Here is a 12,538-nt window from a genome sequence, read left to right as displayed (position 1 = left end):
ACCAAAAAAGAAATTTTAAGCGCAGCAGAGTAACCAGCGCACATACCTGTTAGCTCAGGTGAGTTTAAAAGGCTGCTGTTGATAACAAGGGCATTTGCTAAATAGATGGTGTGTGTGCAACAATATACTGAAAGGTCAATTATATTGTGCAGCTTATCTCACCACCTGTAGTTATTTAGGTGAAAGCTCCAAAATGCTTGCCTAATATGTCTGTTTATCCAAAAGGAAGTAAAAAGGGAGAGCTAGAAAGATAGCATTGCATCACATTACATGGCAATGCAATGCACAGTTGCTGAAGTTGAACCAAAATGAGCTTGTAATCTGGCTTCTGCAACTTTGAACATGAAAAATCCAATGAGGAGAAGAAAAGCAAAGCCAAAGAGTCCATCCCAAAATCCGACAAACAAGCAAAATGAACAAAAAACATTGAATTCAATTCTTTCTGATTTTAGAAACTGCATTAAAGAAGGGGTGCACCGGTCCTGGAGATACTGCAATACCAGGTCAATGCGTGGAGTGGACTGAGCAAGCTCTTTTTCCATCTCCCTGTTCTAAAAATCCATTTAATATATGGTCCCCAGATAGGGGACGTATCAGATATTAAACTGATAAGAACAGATACTACACTTGATCTTAGCCAAAAGGCCGAGAAGCGATAACCAGAATTGGTTTCAAACTACGGAGCCACCCAAGGATCCTGAAAAGTCCATTTGTGGAGATGAGCTCCTGGACTCCCGTTAAGAAGACATGTTGTCAACCTCTAGATCCCTTACATGCCTGCACTTTTCGGCTTGCTGCTGCTGCAATCCACGCGTTTTAGATCTGCATAACTCCACCTCTTTAAACACAGCACCTTCACCCCCTGCTGTTCCCACCCGCCTCAACACCGTTGGAAGGGAGGAGAACCAATTAAGGCGGGGGGTGGGGTGGAACGAGCAGCTGTCTACCCTTAGCAGGAGGGCTCCTGATTACATACCTCTCCTGCTGCTGCTGCTGCTGGCTGTCCAGCAGCAGACTGAAGGTGGCTGCTGCTGTGCACAGGTATATAAAGGCTCAGAGCCTATTATGACACGCGCAGCCAGCGTTCCATTGCCACATTCCATCTACTGCAGGCAGGATACCTGGCTGGCTGAATGTCGCTGAGAAGCTCACAGAGACCGCCATAAGCAACAGTTTAACAGAATGCCACAGACTAATCAACCAAACTTTTTGGGTTGGGTTCTCTTTTATAGTCTGCAGGCATTAAATGAAAGAAGTCAGTGTTCCAGCAGAGGGAGACAACGTTTCAGAAAAGGCATTGTAGCAAACCAAAAAAGAAATTTTAAGCGCAGCAGAGTAACCAGCGCACATACCTGTTAGCTCAGGTGAGTTTAAAAGGCTGCTGTTGATAACAAGGGCATTTGCTAAATAGATGGTGTGTGTGCAACAATATACTGAAAGGTCAATTATATTGTGCAGCTTATCTCACCACCTGTAGTTATTTAGGTGAAAGCTCCAAAATGCTTGCCTAATATGTCTGTTTATCCAAAAGGAAGTAAAAAGGGAGAGCTAGAAAGATAGCATTGCATCACATTACATGGCAATGCAATGCACAGTTGCTGAAGTTGAACCAAAATGAGCTTGTAATCTGGCTTCTGCAACTTTGAACATGAAAAATCCAATGAGGAGAAGAAAAGCAAAGCCAAAGAGTCCATCCCAAAATCCGACAAACAAGCAAAATGAACAAAAAACATTGAATTCAATTCTTTCTGATTTTAGAAACTGCATTAAAGAAGGGGTGCACCGGTCCTGGAGATACTGCAATACCAGGTCAATGCGTGGAGTGGACAGAGCAAGCTCTTTTTCCATCTCCCTGTTCTAAAAATCCATTTAATATATGGTCCCCAGATAGGGGACGTATCAGATATTAAACTGATAAGAACAGATACTACACTTGATCTTAGCCAAAAGGCCGAGAAGCGATAACCAGAATTGGTTTCAAACTACGGAGCCACCCAAGGATCCTGAAAAGTCCATTTGTGGAGATGAGCTCCTGGACTCCCATTAAGAAGACATGTTGTCAACCTCTAGATCCCTTACATGCCTGCACTTTTCGGCTTGCTGCTGCTGCAATCCACGCGTTTTAGATCTGCATAACTCCACCTCTTTAAACACAGCACCTTCACCCCCTGCTGTTCCCACCCGCCTCAACACCGTTGGAAGGGAGGAGAACCAATTAAGGCGGGGGGTGGGGTGGAACGAGCAGCTGTCTACCCTTAGCAGGAGGGCTCCTGATTACATACCTCTCCTGCTGCTGCTGCTGCTGGCTGTCCAGCAGCAGACTGAAGGTGGCTGCTGCTGTGCACAGGTATATAAAGGCTCAGAGCCTATTATGACACGCGCAGCCAGCGTTCCATTGCCACATTCCATCTACTGCAGGCAGGATACCTGGCTGGCTGAATGTCGCTGAGAAGCTCACAGAGACCGCCATAAGCAACAGTTTAACAGAATGCCACAGACTAATCAACCAAACTTTTTGGGTTGGGTTCTCTTTTATAGTCTGCAGGCATTAAATGAAAGAAGTCAGTGTTCCAGCAGAAGGAGACAACGTTTCAGAAAAGGCATTGTAGCAAACCAAAAAAGAAATTTTAAGCGCAGCAGAGTAACCAGCGCACATACCTGTTAGCTCAGGTGAGTTTAAAAGGCTGCTGTTGATAACAAGGGCATTTGCTAAATAGATGGTGTGTGTGCAACAATATACTGAAAGGTCAATTATTTTGTGCAGCTTATCTCACCACCTGTAGTTATTTAGGTGAAAGCTCCAAAATGCTTGCCTAATATGTCTGTTTATCCAAAAGGAAGTAAAAAGAGAGAGCTAGAAAGATAGCATTGCATCACATTACATGGCAATGCAATGCACAGTTGCTGAAGTTGAACCAAAATGAGCTTGTAATCTGGCTTCTGCAACTTTGAACATGAAAAATCCAATGAGGAGAAGAAAAGCAAAGCCAAAGAGTCCATCCCAAAATCCGACAAACAAGCAAAATGAACAAAAAACATTGAATTCAATTCTTTCTGATTTTAGAAACTGCATTAAAGAAGGGGTGCACCGGTCCTGGAGATACTGCAATACCAGGTCAATGCGTGGAGTGGACAGAGCAAGCTCTTTTTCCATCTCCCTGTTCTAAAAATCCATTTAATATATGGTCCCCAGATAGGGGACGTATCAGATATTAAACTGATAAGAACAGATACTACACTTGATCTTAGCCAAAAGGCCGAGAAGCGATAACCAGAATTGGTTTCAAACTACGGAGCCACCCAAGGATCCTGAAAAGTCCATTTGTGGAGATGAGCTCCTGGACTCCCGTTAAGAAGACATGTTGTCAACCTCTAGATCCCTTACATGCCTGCACTTTTCGGCTTGCTGCTGCTGCAATCCACGCGTTTTAGATCTGCATAACTCCACCTCTTTAAACACAGCACCTTCACCCCCTGCTGTTCCCACCCGCCTCAACACCGTTGGAAGGGAGGAGAACCAATTAAGGCGGGGGGTGGGGTGGAACGAGCAGCTGTCTACCCTTAGCAGGAGGGCTCCTGATTACATACCTCTCCTGCTGCTGCTGCTGCTGGCTGTCCAGCAGCAGACTGAAGGTGGCTGCTGCTGTGCACAGGTATATAAAGGCTCAGAGCCTATTATGACACGCGCAGCCAGCGTTCCATTGCCACATTCCATCTACTGCAGGCAGGATACCTGGCTGGCTGAATGTCGCTGAGAAGCTCACAGAGACCGCCATAAGCAACAGTTTAACAGAATGCCACAGACTAATCAACCAAACTTTTTGGGTTGGGTTCTCTTTTATAGTCTGCAGGCATTAAATGAAAGAAGTCAGTGTTCCAGCAGAGGGAGACAACGTTTCAGAAAAGGCATTGTAGCAAACCAAAAAAGAAATTTTAAGCGCAGCAGAGTAACCAGCGCACATACCTGTTAGCTCAGGTGAGTTTAAAAGGCTGCTGTTGATAACAAGGGCATTTGCTAAATAGATGGTGTGTGTGCAACAATATACTGAAAGGTCAATTATATTGTGCAGCTTATCTCACCACCTGTAGTTATTTAGGTGAAAGCTCCAAAATGCTTGCCTAATATGTCTGTTTATCCAAAAGGAAGTAAAAAGGGAGAGCTAGAAAGATAGCATTGCATCACATTACATGGCAATGCAATGCACAGTTGCTGAAGTTGAACCAAAATGAGCTTGTAATCTGGCTTCTGCAACTTTGAACATGAAAAATCCAATGAGGAGAAGAAAAGCAAAGCCAAAGAGTCCATCCCAAAATCCGACAAACAAGCAAAATGAACAAAAAACATTGAATTCAATTCTTTCTGATTTTAGAAACTGCATTAAAGAAGGGGTGCACCGGTCCTGGAGATACTGCAATACCAGGTCAATGCGTGGAATTGACAGAGCAAGCTCTTTTTCCATCTCCCTGTTCTAAAAATCCATTTAATATATGGTCCCCAGATAGGGGACGTATCAGATATTAAACTGATAAGAACAGATACTACACTTGATCTTAGCCAAAAGGCCGAGAAGCGATAACCAGAATTGGTTTCAAACTACGGAGCCACCCAAGGATCCTGAAAAGTCCATTTGTGGAGATGAGCTCCTGGACTCCCGTTAAGAAGACATGTTGTCAACCTCTAGATCCCTTACATGCCTGCACTTTTCGGCTTGCTGCTGCTGCAATCCACGCGTTTTAGATCTGCATAACTCCACCTCTTTAAACACAGCACCTTCACCCCCTGCTGTTCCCACCCGCCTCAACACCGTTGGAAGGGAGGAGAACCAATTAAGGCGGGGGGTGGGGTGGAACGAGCAGCTGTCTACCCTTAGCAGGAGGGCTCCTGATTACATACCTCTCCTGCTGCTGCTGCTGCTGGCTGTCCAGCAGCAGACTGAAGGTGGCTGCTGCTGTGCACAGGTATATAAAGGCTCAGAGCCTATTATGACACGCGCAGCCAGCGTTCCATTGCCACATTCCATCTACTGCAGGCAGGATACCTGGCTGGCTGAATGTCGCTGAGAAGCTCACAGAGACCGCCATAAGCAACAGTTTAACAGAATGCCACAGACTAATCAACCAAACTTTTTGGGTTGGGTTCTCTTTTATAGTCTGCAGGCATTAAATGAAAGAAGTCAGTGTTCCAGCAGAGGGAGACAACGTTTCAGAAAAGGCATTGTAGCAAACCAAAAAAGAAATTTTAAGCGCAGCAGAGTAACCAGCGCACATACCTGTTAGCTCAGGTGAGTTTAAAAGGCTGCTGTTGATAGCAAGGGCATTTGCTAAATAGATGGTGTGTGTGCAACAATATACTGAAAGGTCAATTATATTGTGCAGCTTATCTCACCACCTGTAGTTATTTAGGTGAAAGCTCCAAAATGCTTGCCTAATATGTCTGTTTATCCAAAAGGAAGTAAAAAGGGAGAGCTAGAAAGATAGCATTGCATCACATTACATGGCAATGCAATGCACAGTTGCTGAAGTTGAACCAAAATGAGCTTGTAATCTGGCTTCTGCAACTTTGAACATGAAAAATCCAATGAGGAGAAGAAAAGCAAAGCCAAAGAGTCCATCCCAAAATCCGACAAACAAGCAAAATGAACAAAAAACATTGAATTCAATTCTTTCTGATTTTAGAAACTGCATTAAAGAAGGGGTGCACCGGTCCTGGAGATACTGCAATACCAGGTCAATGCGTGGAGTGGACAGAGCAAGCTCTTTTTCCATCTCCCTGTTCTAAAAATCCATTTAATATATGGTCCCCAGATAGGGGACGTATCAGATATTAAACTGATAAGAACAGATACTACACTTGATCTTAGCCAAAAGGCCGAGAAGCGATAACCAGAATTGGTTTCAAACTACGGAGCCACCCAAGGATCCTGAAAAGTCCATTTGTGGAGATGAGCTCCTGGACTCCCGTTAAGAAGACATGTTGTCAACCTCTAGATACCTTACATGCCTGCACTTTTCGGCTTGCTGCTGCTGCAATCCACGCGTTTTAGATCTGCATAACTCCACCTCTTTAAACACAGCACCTTCACCCCCTGCTGTTCCCACCCGCCTCAACACCGTTGGAAGGGAGGAGAACCAATTAAGGCGGGGGGTGGGGTGGAACGAGCAGCTGTCTACCCTTAGCAGGAGGGCTCCTGATTACATACCTCTCCTGCTGCTGCTGCTGCTGGCTGTCCAGCAGCAGACTGAAGGTGGCTGCTGCTGTGCACAGGTATATAAAGGCTCAGAGCCTATTATGACACGCGCAGCCAGCGTTCCATTGCCACATTCCATCTACTGCAGGCAGGATACCTGGCTGGCTGAATGTCGCTGAGAAGCTCACAGAGACCGCCATAAGCAACAGTTTAAAAGAATGCCACAGACTAATCAACCAAACTTTTTGGGTTGGGTTCTCTTTTATAGTCTGCAGGCATTAAATGAAAGAAGTCAGTGTTCCAGCAGAGGGAGACAACGTTTCAGAAAAGGCATTGTAGCAAACCAAAAAAGAAATTTTAAGCGCAGCAGAGTAACCAGCGCACATACCTGTTAGCTCAGGTGAGTTTAAAAGGCTGCTGTTGATAACAAGGGCATTTGCTAAATAGATGGTGTGTGTGCAACAATATACTGAAAGGTCAATTATATTGTGCAGCTTATCTCACCACCTGTAGTTATTTAGGTGAAAGCTCCAAAATGCTTGCCTAATATGTCTGTTTATCCAAAAGGAAGTAAAAAGGGAGAGCTAGAAAGATAGCATTGCATCACATTACATGGCAATGCAATGCACAGTTGCTGAAGTTGAACAAAAATGAGCTTGTAATCTGGCTTCTGCAACTTTGAACATGAAAAATCCAATGAGGAGAAGAAAAGCAAAGCCAAAGAGTCCATCCCAAAATCCGACAAACAAGCAAAATGAACAAAAAACATTGAATTCAATTCTTTCTGATTTTAGAAACTGCATTAAAGAAGGGGTGCACCGGTCCTGGAGATACTGCAATACCAGGTCAATGCGTGGAGTGGACAGAGCAAGCTCTTTTTCCATCTCCCTGTTCTAAAAATCCATTTAATATATGGTCCCCAGATAGGGGACGTATCAGATATTAAACTGATAAGAACAGATACTACACTTGATCTTAGCCAAAAGGCCGAGAAGCGATAACCAGAATTGGTTTCAAACTACGGAGCCACCCAAGGATCCTGAAAAGTCCATTTGTGGAGATAAGCTCCTGGACTCCCGTTAAGAAGACATGTTGTCAACCTCTAGATCCCTTACATGCCTGCACTTTTCGGCTTGCTGCTGCTGCAATCCACGCGTTTTAGATCTGCATAACTCCACCTCTTTAAACACAGCACCTTCACCCCCTGCTGTTCCCACCCGCCTCAACACCGTTGGAAGGGAGGAGAACCAATTAAGGCGGGGGGTGGGGTGGAACGAGCAGCTGTCTACCCTTAGCAGGAGGGCTCCTGATTACATACCTCTCCTGCTGCTGCTGCTGCTGGCTGTCCAGCAGCAGACTGAAGGTGGCTGCTGCTGTGCACAGGTATATAAAGGCTCAGAGCCTATTATGACACGCGCAGCCAGCGTTCCATTGCCACATTCCATCTACTGCAGGCAGGATACCTGGCTGGCTGAATGTCGCTGAGAAGCTCACAGAGACCGCCATAAGCAACAGTTTAACAGAATGCCACAGACTAATCAACCAAACTTTTTGGGTTGGGTTCTCTTTTATAGTCTGCAGGCATTAAATGAAAGAAGTCAGTGTTCCAGCAGAGGGAGACAACGTTTCAGAAAAGGCATTGTAGCAAACCAAAAAAGAAATTTTAAGCGCAGCAGAGTAACCAGCGCACATACCTGTTAGCTCAGGTGAGTTTAAAAGGCTGCTGTTGATAACAAGGGCATTTGCTAAATAGATGGTGTGTGTGCAACAATATACTGAAAGGTCAATTATATTGTGCAGCTTATCTCACCACCTGTAGTTATTTAGGTGAAAGCTCCAAAATGCTTGCCTAATATGTCTGTTTATCCAAAAGGAAGTAAAAAGGGAGAGCTAGAAAGATAGCATTGCATCACATTACATGGCAATGCAATGCACAGTTGCTGAAGTTGAACCAAAATGAGCTTGTAATCTGGCTTCTGCAACTTTGAACATGAAAAATCCAATGAGGAGAAGAAAAGCAAAGCCAAAGAGTCCATCCCAAAATCCGACAAACAAGCAAAATGAACAAAAAACATTGAATTCAATTCTTTCTGATTTTAGAAACTGCATTAAAGAAGGGGTGCACCGGTCCTGGAGATACTGCAATACCAGGTCAATGCGTGGAGTGGACAGAGCAAGCTCTTTTTCCATCTCCCTGTTCTAAAAATCCATTTAATATATGGTCCCCAGATAGGGGACGTATCAGATATTAAACTGATAAGAACAGATACTACACTTGATCTTAGCCAAAAGGCCGAGAAGCGATAACCAGAATTGGTTTCAAACTACGGAGCCACCCAAGGATCCTGAAAAGTCCATTTGTGGAGATGAGCTCCTGGACTCCCGTTAAGAAGACATGTTGTCAACCTCTAGATCCCTTACATGCCTGCACTTTTCGGCTTGCTGCTGCTGCAATCCACGCGTTTTAGATCTGCATAACTCCACCTCTTTAAACACAGCACCTTCACCCCCTGCTGTTCCCACCCGCCTCAACACCGTTGGAAGGGAGGAGAACCAATTAAGGCGGGGGGTGGGGTGGAACGAGCAGCTGTCTACCCTTAGCAGGAGGGCTCCTGATTACATACCTCTCCTGCTGCTGCTGCTGCTGGCTGTCCAGCAGCAGACTGAAGGTGGCTGCTGCTGTGCACAGGTATATAAAGGCTCAGAGCCTATTATGACACGCGCAGCCAGCGTTCCATTGCCACATTCCATCTACTGCAGGCAGGATACCTGGCTGGCTGAATGTCGCTGAGAAGCTCACAGAGACCGCCATAAGCAACAGTTTAAAAGAATGCCACAGACTAATCAACCAAACTTTTTGGGTTGGGTTCTCTTTTATAGTCTGCAGGCATTAAATGAAAGAAGTCAGTGTTCCAGCAGAGGGAGACAACGTTTCAGAAAAGGCATTGTAGCAAACCAAAAAAGAAATTTTAAGCGCAGCAGAGTAACCAGCGCACATACCTGTTAGCTCAGGTGAGTTTAAAAGGCTGCTGTTGATAACAAGGGCATTTGCTAAATAGATGGTGTGTGTGCAACAATATACTGAAAGGTCAATTATATTGTGCAGCTTATCTCACCACCTGTAGTTATTTAGGTGAAAGCTCCAAAATGCTTGCCTAATATGTCTGTTTATCCAAAAGGAAGTAAAAAGGGAGAGCTAGAAAGATAGCATTGCATCACATTACATGGCAATGCAATGCACAGTTGCTGAAGTTGAACAAAAATGAGCTTGTAATCTGGCTTCTGCAACTTTGAACATGAAAAATCCAATGAGGAGAAGAAAAGCAAAGCCAAAGAGTCCATCCCAAAATCCGACAAACAAGCAAAATGAACAAAAAACATTGAATTCAATTCTTTCTGATTTTAGAAACTGCATTAAAGAAGGGGTGCACCGGTCCTGGAGATACTGCAATACCAGGTCAATGCGTGGAGTGGACAGAGCAAGCTCTTTTTCCATCTCCCTGTTCTAAAAATCCATTTAATATATGGTCCCCAGATAGGGGACGTATCAGATATTAAACTGATAAGAACAGATACTACACTTGATCTTAGCCAAAAGGCCGAGAAGCGATAACCAGAATTGGTTTCAAACTACGGAGCCACCCAAGGATCCTGAAAAGTCCATTTGTGGAGATAAGCTCCTGGACTCCCGTTAAGAAGACATGTTGTCAACCTCTAGATCCCTTACATGCCTGCACTTTTCGGCTTGCTGCTGCTGCAATCCACGCGTTTTAGATCTGCATAACTCCACCTCTTTAAACACAGCACCTTCACCCCCTGCTGTTCCCACCCGCCTCAACACCGTTGGAAGGGAGGAGAACCAATTAAGGCGGGGGGTGGGGTGGAACGAGCAGCTGTCTACCCTTAGCAGGAGGGCTCCTGATTACATACCTCTCCTGCTGCTGCTGCTGCTGGCTGTCCAGCAGCAGACTGAAGGTGGCTGCTGCGGTGCACAGGTATATAAAGGCTCAGAGCCTATTATGACACGCGCAGCCAGCGTTCCATTGCCACATTCCATCTACTGCAGGCAGGATACCTGGCTGGCTGAATGTCGCTGAGAAGCTCACAGAGACCGCCATAAGCAACAGTTTAACAGAATGCCACAGACTAATCAACCAAACTTTTTGGGTTGGGTTCTCTTTTATAGTCTGCAGGCATTAAATGAAAGAAGTCAGTGTTCCAGCAGAGGGAGACAACGTTTCAGAAAAGGCATTGTAGCAAACCAAAAAAGAAATTTTAAGCGCAGCAGAGTAACCAGCGCACATACCTGTTAGCTCAGGTGAGTTTAAAAGGCTGCTGTTGATAACAAGGGCATTTGCTAAATAGATGGTGTGTGTGCAACAATATACTGAAAGGTCAATTATATTGTGCAGCTTATCTCACCACCTGTAGTTATTTAGGTGAAAGCTCCAAAATGCTTGCCTAATATGTCTGTTTATCCAAAAGGAAGTAAAAAGGGAGAGCTAGAAAGATAGCATTGCATCACATTACATGGCAATGCAATGCACAGTTGCTGAAGTTGAACCAAAATGAGCTTGTAATCTGGCTTCTGCAACTTTGAACATGAAAAATCCAATGAGGAGAAGAAAAGCAAAGCCAAAGAGTCCATCCCAAAATCCGACAAACAAGCAAAATGAACAAAAAACATTGAATTCAATTCTTTCTGATTTTAGAAACTGCATTAAAGAAGGGGTGCACCGGTCCTGGAGATACTGCAATACCAGGTCAATGCGTGGAGTGGACAGAGCAAGCTCTTTTTCCATCTCCCTGTTCTAAAAATCCATTTAATATATGGTCCCCAGATAGGGGACGTATCAGATATTAAACTGATAAGAACAGATACTACACTTGATCTTAGCCAAAAGGCCGAGAAGCGATAACCAGAATTGGTTTCAAACTACGGAGCCACCCAAGGATCCTGAAAAGTCCATTTGTGGAGATGAGCTCCTGGACTCCCGTTAAGAAGACATGTTGTCAACCTCTAGATCCCTTACATGCCTGCACTTTTCGGCTTGCTGCTGCTGCAATCCACGCGTTTTAGATCTGCATAACTCCACCTCTTTAAACACAGCACCTTCACCCCCTGCTGTTCCCACCCGCCTCAACACCGTTGGAAGGGAGGAGAACCAATTAAGGCGGGGGGTGGGGTGGAACGAGCAGCTGTCTACCCTTAGCAGGAGGGCTCCTGATTACATACCTCTCCTGCTGCTGCTGCTGCTGGCTGTCCAGCAGCAGACTGAAGGTGGCTGCTGCTGTGCACAGGTATATAAAGGCTCAGAGCCTATTATGACACGCGCAGCCAGCGTTCCATTGCCACATTCCATCTACTGCAGGCAGGATACCTGGCTGGCTGAATGTCGCTGAGAAGCTCACAGAGACCGCCATAAGCAACAGTTTAACAGAATGCCACAGACTAATCAACCAAACTTTTTGGGTTGGGTTCTCTTTTATAGTCTGCAGGCATTAAATGAAAGAAGTCAGTGTTCCAGCAGAGGGAGACAACGTTTCAGAAAAGGCATTGTAGCAAACCAAAAAAGAAATTTTAAGCGCAGCAGAGTAACCAGCGCACATACCTGTTAGCTCAGGTGAGTTTAAAAGGCTGCTGTTGATAACAAGGGCATTTGCTAAATAGATGGTGTGTGTGCAACAATATACTGAAAGGTCAATTATATTGTGCAGCTTATCTCACCACCTGTAGTTATTTAGGTGAAAGCTCCAAAATGCTTGCCTAATATGTCTGTTTATCCAAAAGGAAGTAAAAAGGGAGAGCTAGAAAGATAGCATTGCATCACATTACATGGCAATGCAATGCACAGTTGCTGAAGTTGAACCAAAATGAGCTTGTAATCTGGCTTCTGCAACTTTGAACATGAAAAATCCAATGAGGAGAAGAAAAGCAAAGCCAAAGAGTCCATCCCAAAATCCGACAAACAAGCAAAATGAACAAAAAACATTGAATTCAATTCTTTCTGATTTTAGAAACTGCATTAAAGAAGGGGTGCACCGGTCCTGGAGATACTGCAATACCAGGTCAATGCGTGGAGTGGACAGAGCAAGCTCTTTTTCCATCTCCCTGTTCTAAAAATCCATTTAATATATGGTCCCCAGATAGGGGACGTATCAGATATTAAACTGATAAGAACAGATACTACACTTGATCTTAGCCAAAAGGCCGAGAAGCGATAACCAGAATTGGTTTCAAACTACGGAGCCACCCAAGGATCCTGAAAAGTCCATTTGTGGAGATGAGCTCCTGGACTCCCATTAAGAAGACATGTTGTCAACCTCTAGATCCCTTACATGCCTGCACT

The 12,538-nt window shown here is 44.7% G+C and overlaps 10 non-coding genes across 10 annotated transcripts; all 10 read right to left on the bottom strand.

Annotated features, from left to right (window-relative positions):
• Positions 1 to 466: 466 nt before the first annotated feature.
• Positions 467 to 657, bottom strand: LOC141177475 (U2 spliceosomal RNA). Its single transcript, XR_012254066.1, has one exon. It is a non-coding gene; the product is annotated as a U2 spliceosomal RNA (small nuclear RNA).
• A 1,115-nt stretch (positions 658 to 1,772) lies between these two features.
• On the bottom strand, positions 1,773 to 1,963 carry LOC141176940 (U2 spliceosomal RNA). The gene has a single exon (XR_012253581.1). It is a non-coding gene; the product is annotated as a U2 spliceosomal RNA (small nuclear RNA).
• Positions 1,964 to 3,078: 1,115 nt separating this feature from the next.
• Positions 3,079 to 3,269, bottom strand: LOC141176939 (U2 spliceosomal RNA). The gene has a single exon (XR_012253580.1). It is a non-coding gene; the product is annotated as a U2 spliceosomal RNA (small nuclear RNA).
• Positions 3,270 to 4,384: 1,115 nt separating this feature from the next.
• Positions 4,385 to 4,575, bottom strand: LOC141177310 (U2 spliceosomal RNA). The gene has a single exon (XR_012253917.1). It is a non-coding gene; the product is annotated as a U2 spliceosomal RNA (small nuclear RNA).
• Positions 4,576 to 5,690: 1,115 nt separating this feature from the next.
• LOC141176937 (U2 spliceosomal RNA) lies at positions 5,691 to 5,881 on the bottom strand. The gene has a single exon (XR_012253579.1). It is a non-coding gene; the product is annotated as a U2 spliceosomal RNA (small nuclear RNA).
• Positions 5,882 to 6,996: 1,115 nt separating this feature from the next.
• Positions 6,997 to 7,187, bottom strand: LOC141176936 (U2 spliceosomal RNA). The gene has a single exon (XR_012253578.1). It is a non-coding gene; the product is annotated as a U2 spliceosomal RNA (small nuclear RNA).
• Positions 7,188 to 8,302: 1,115 nt separating this feature from the next.
• Positions 8,303 to 8,493, bottom strand: LOC141176935 (U2 spliceosomal RNA). The gene has a single exon (XR_012253577.1). It is a non-coding gene; the product is annotated as a U2 spliceosomal RNA (small nuclear RNA).
• A 1,115-nt stretch (positions 8,494 to 9,608) lies between these two features.
• Positions 9,609 to 9,799, bottom strand: LOC141176934 (U2 spliceosomal RNA). Its single transcript, XR_012253576.1, has one exon. It is a non-coding gene; the product is annotated as a U2 spliceosomal RNA (small nuclear RNA).
• Positions 9,800 to 10,914: 1,115 nt separating this feature from the next.
• LOC141176933 (U2 spliceosomal RNA) lies at positions 10,915 to 11,105 on the bottom strand. The gene has a single exon (XR_012253575.1). It is a non-coding gene; the product is annotated as a U2 spliceosomal RNA (small nuclear RNA).
• A 1,115-nt stretch (positions 11,106 to 12,220) lies between these two features.
• Positions 12,221 to 12,411, bottom strand: LOC141176931 (U2 spliceosomal RNA). Its single transcript, XR_012253573.1, has one exon. It is a non-coding gene; the product is annotated as a U2 spliceosomal RNA (small nuclear RNA).
• Positions 12,412 to 12,538: the final 127 nt, after the last annotated feature.

This window comes from Phyllobates terribilis, unplaced genomic scaffold (genome assembly GCF_046119375.1).
Source record: "Phyllobates terribilis strain yellow unplaced genomic scaffold, ASM4611937v1 Scaffold_27__1_contigs__length_16484149, whole genome shotgun sequence".
NCBI lineage: Eukaryota > Metazoa > Chordata > Amphibia > Anura > Dendrobatidae > Phyllobates > Phyllobates terribilis.
This window is presented reverse-complemented; position numbering and strand designations above follow the sequence as displayed.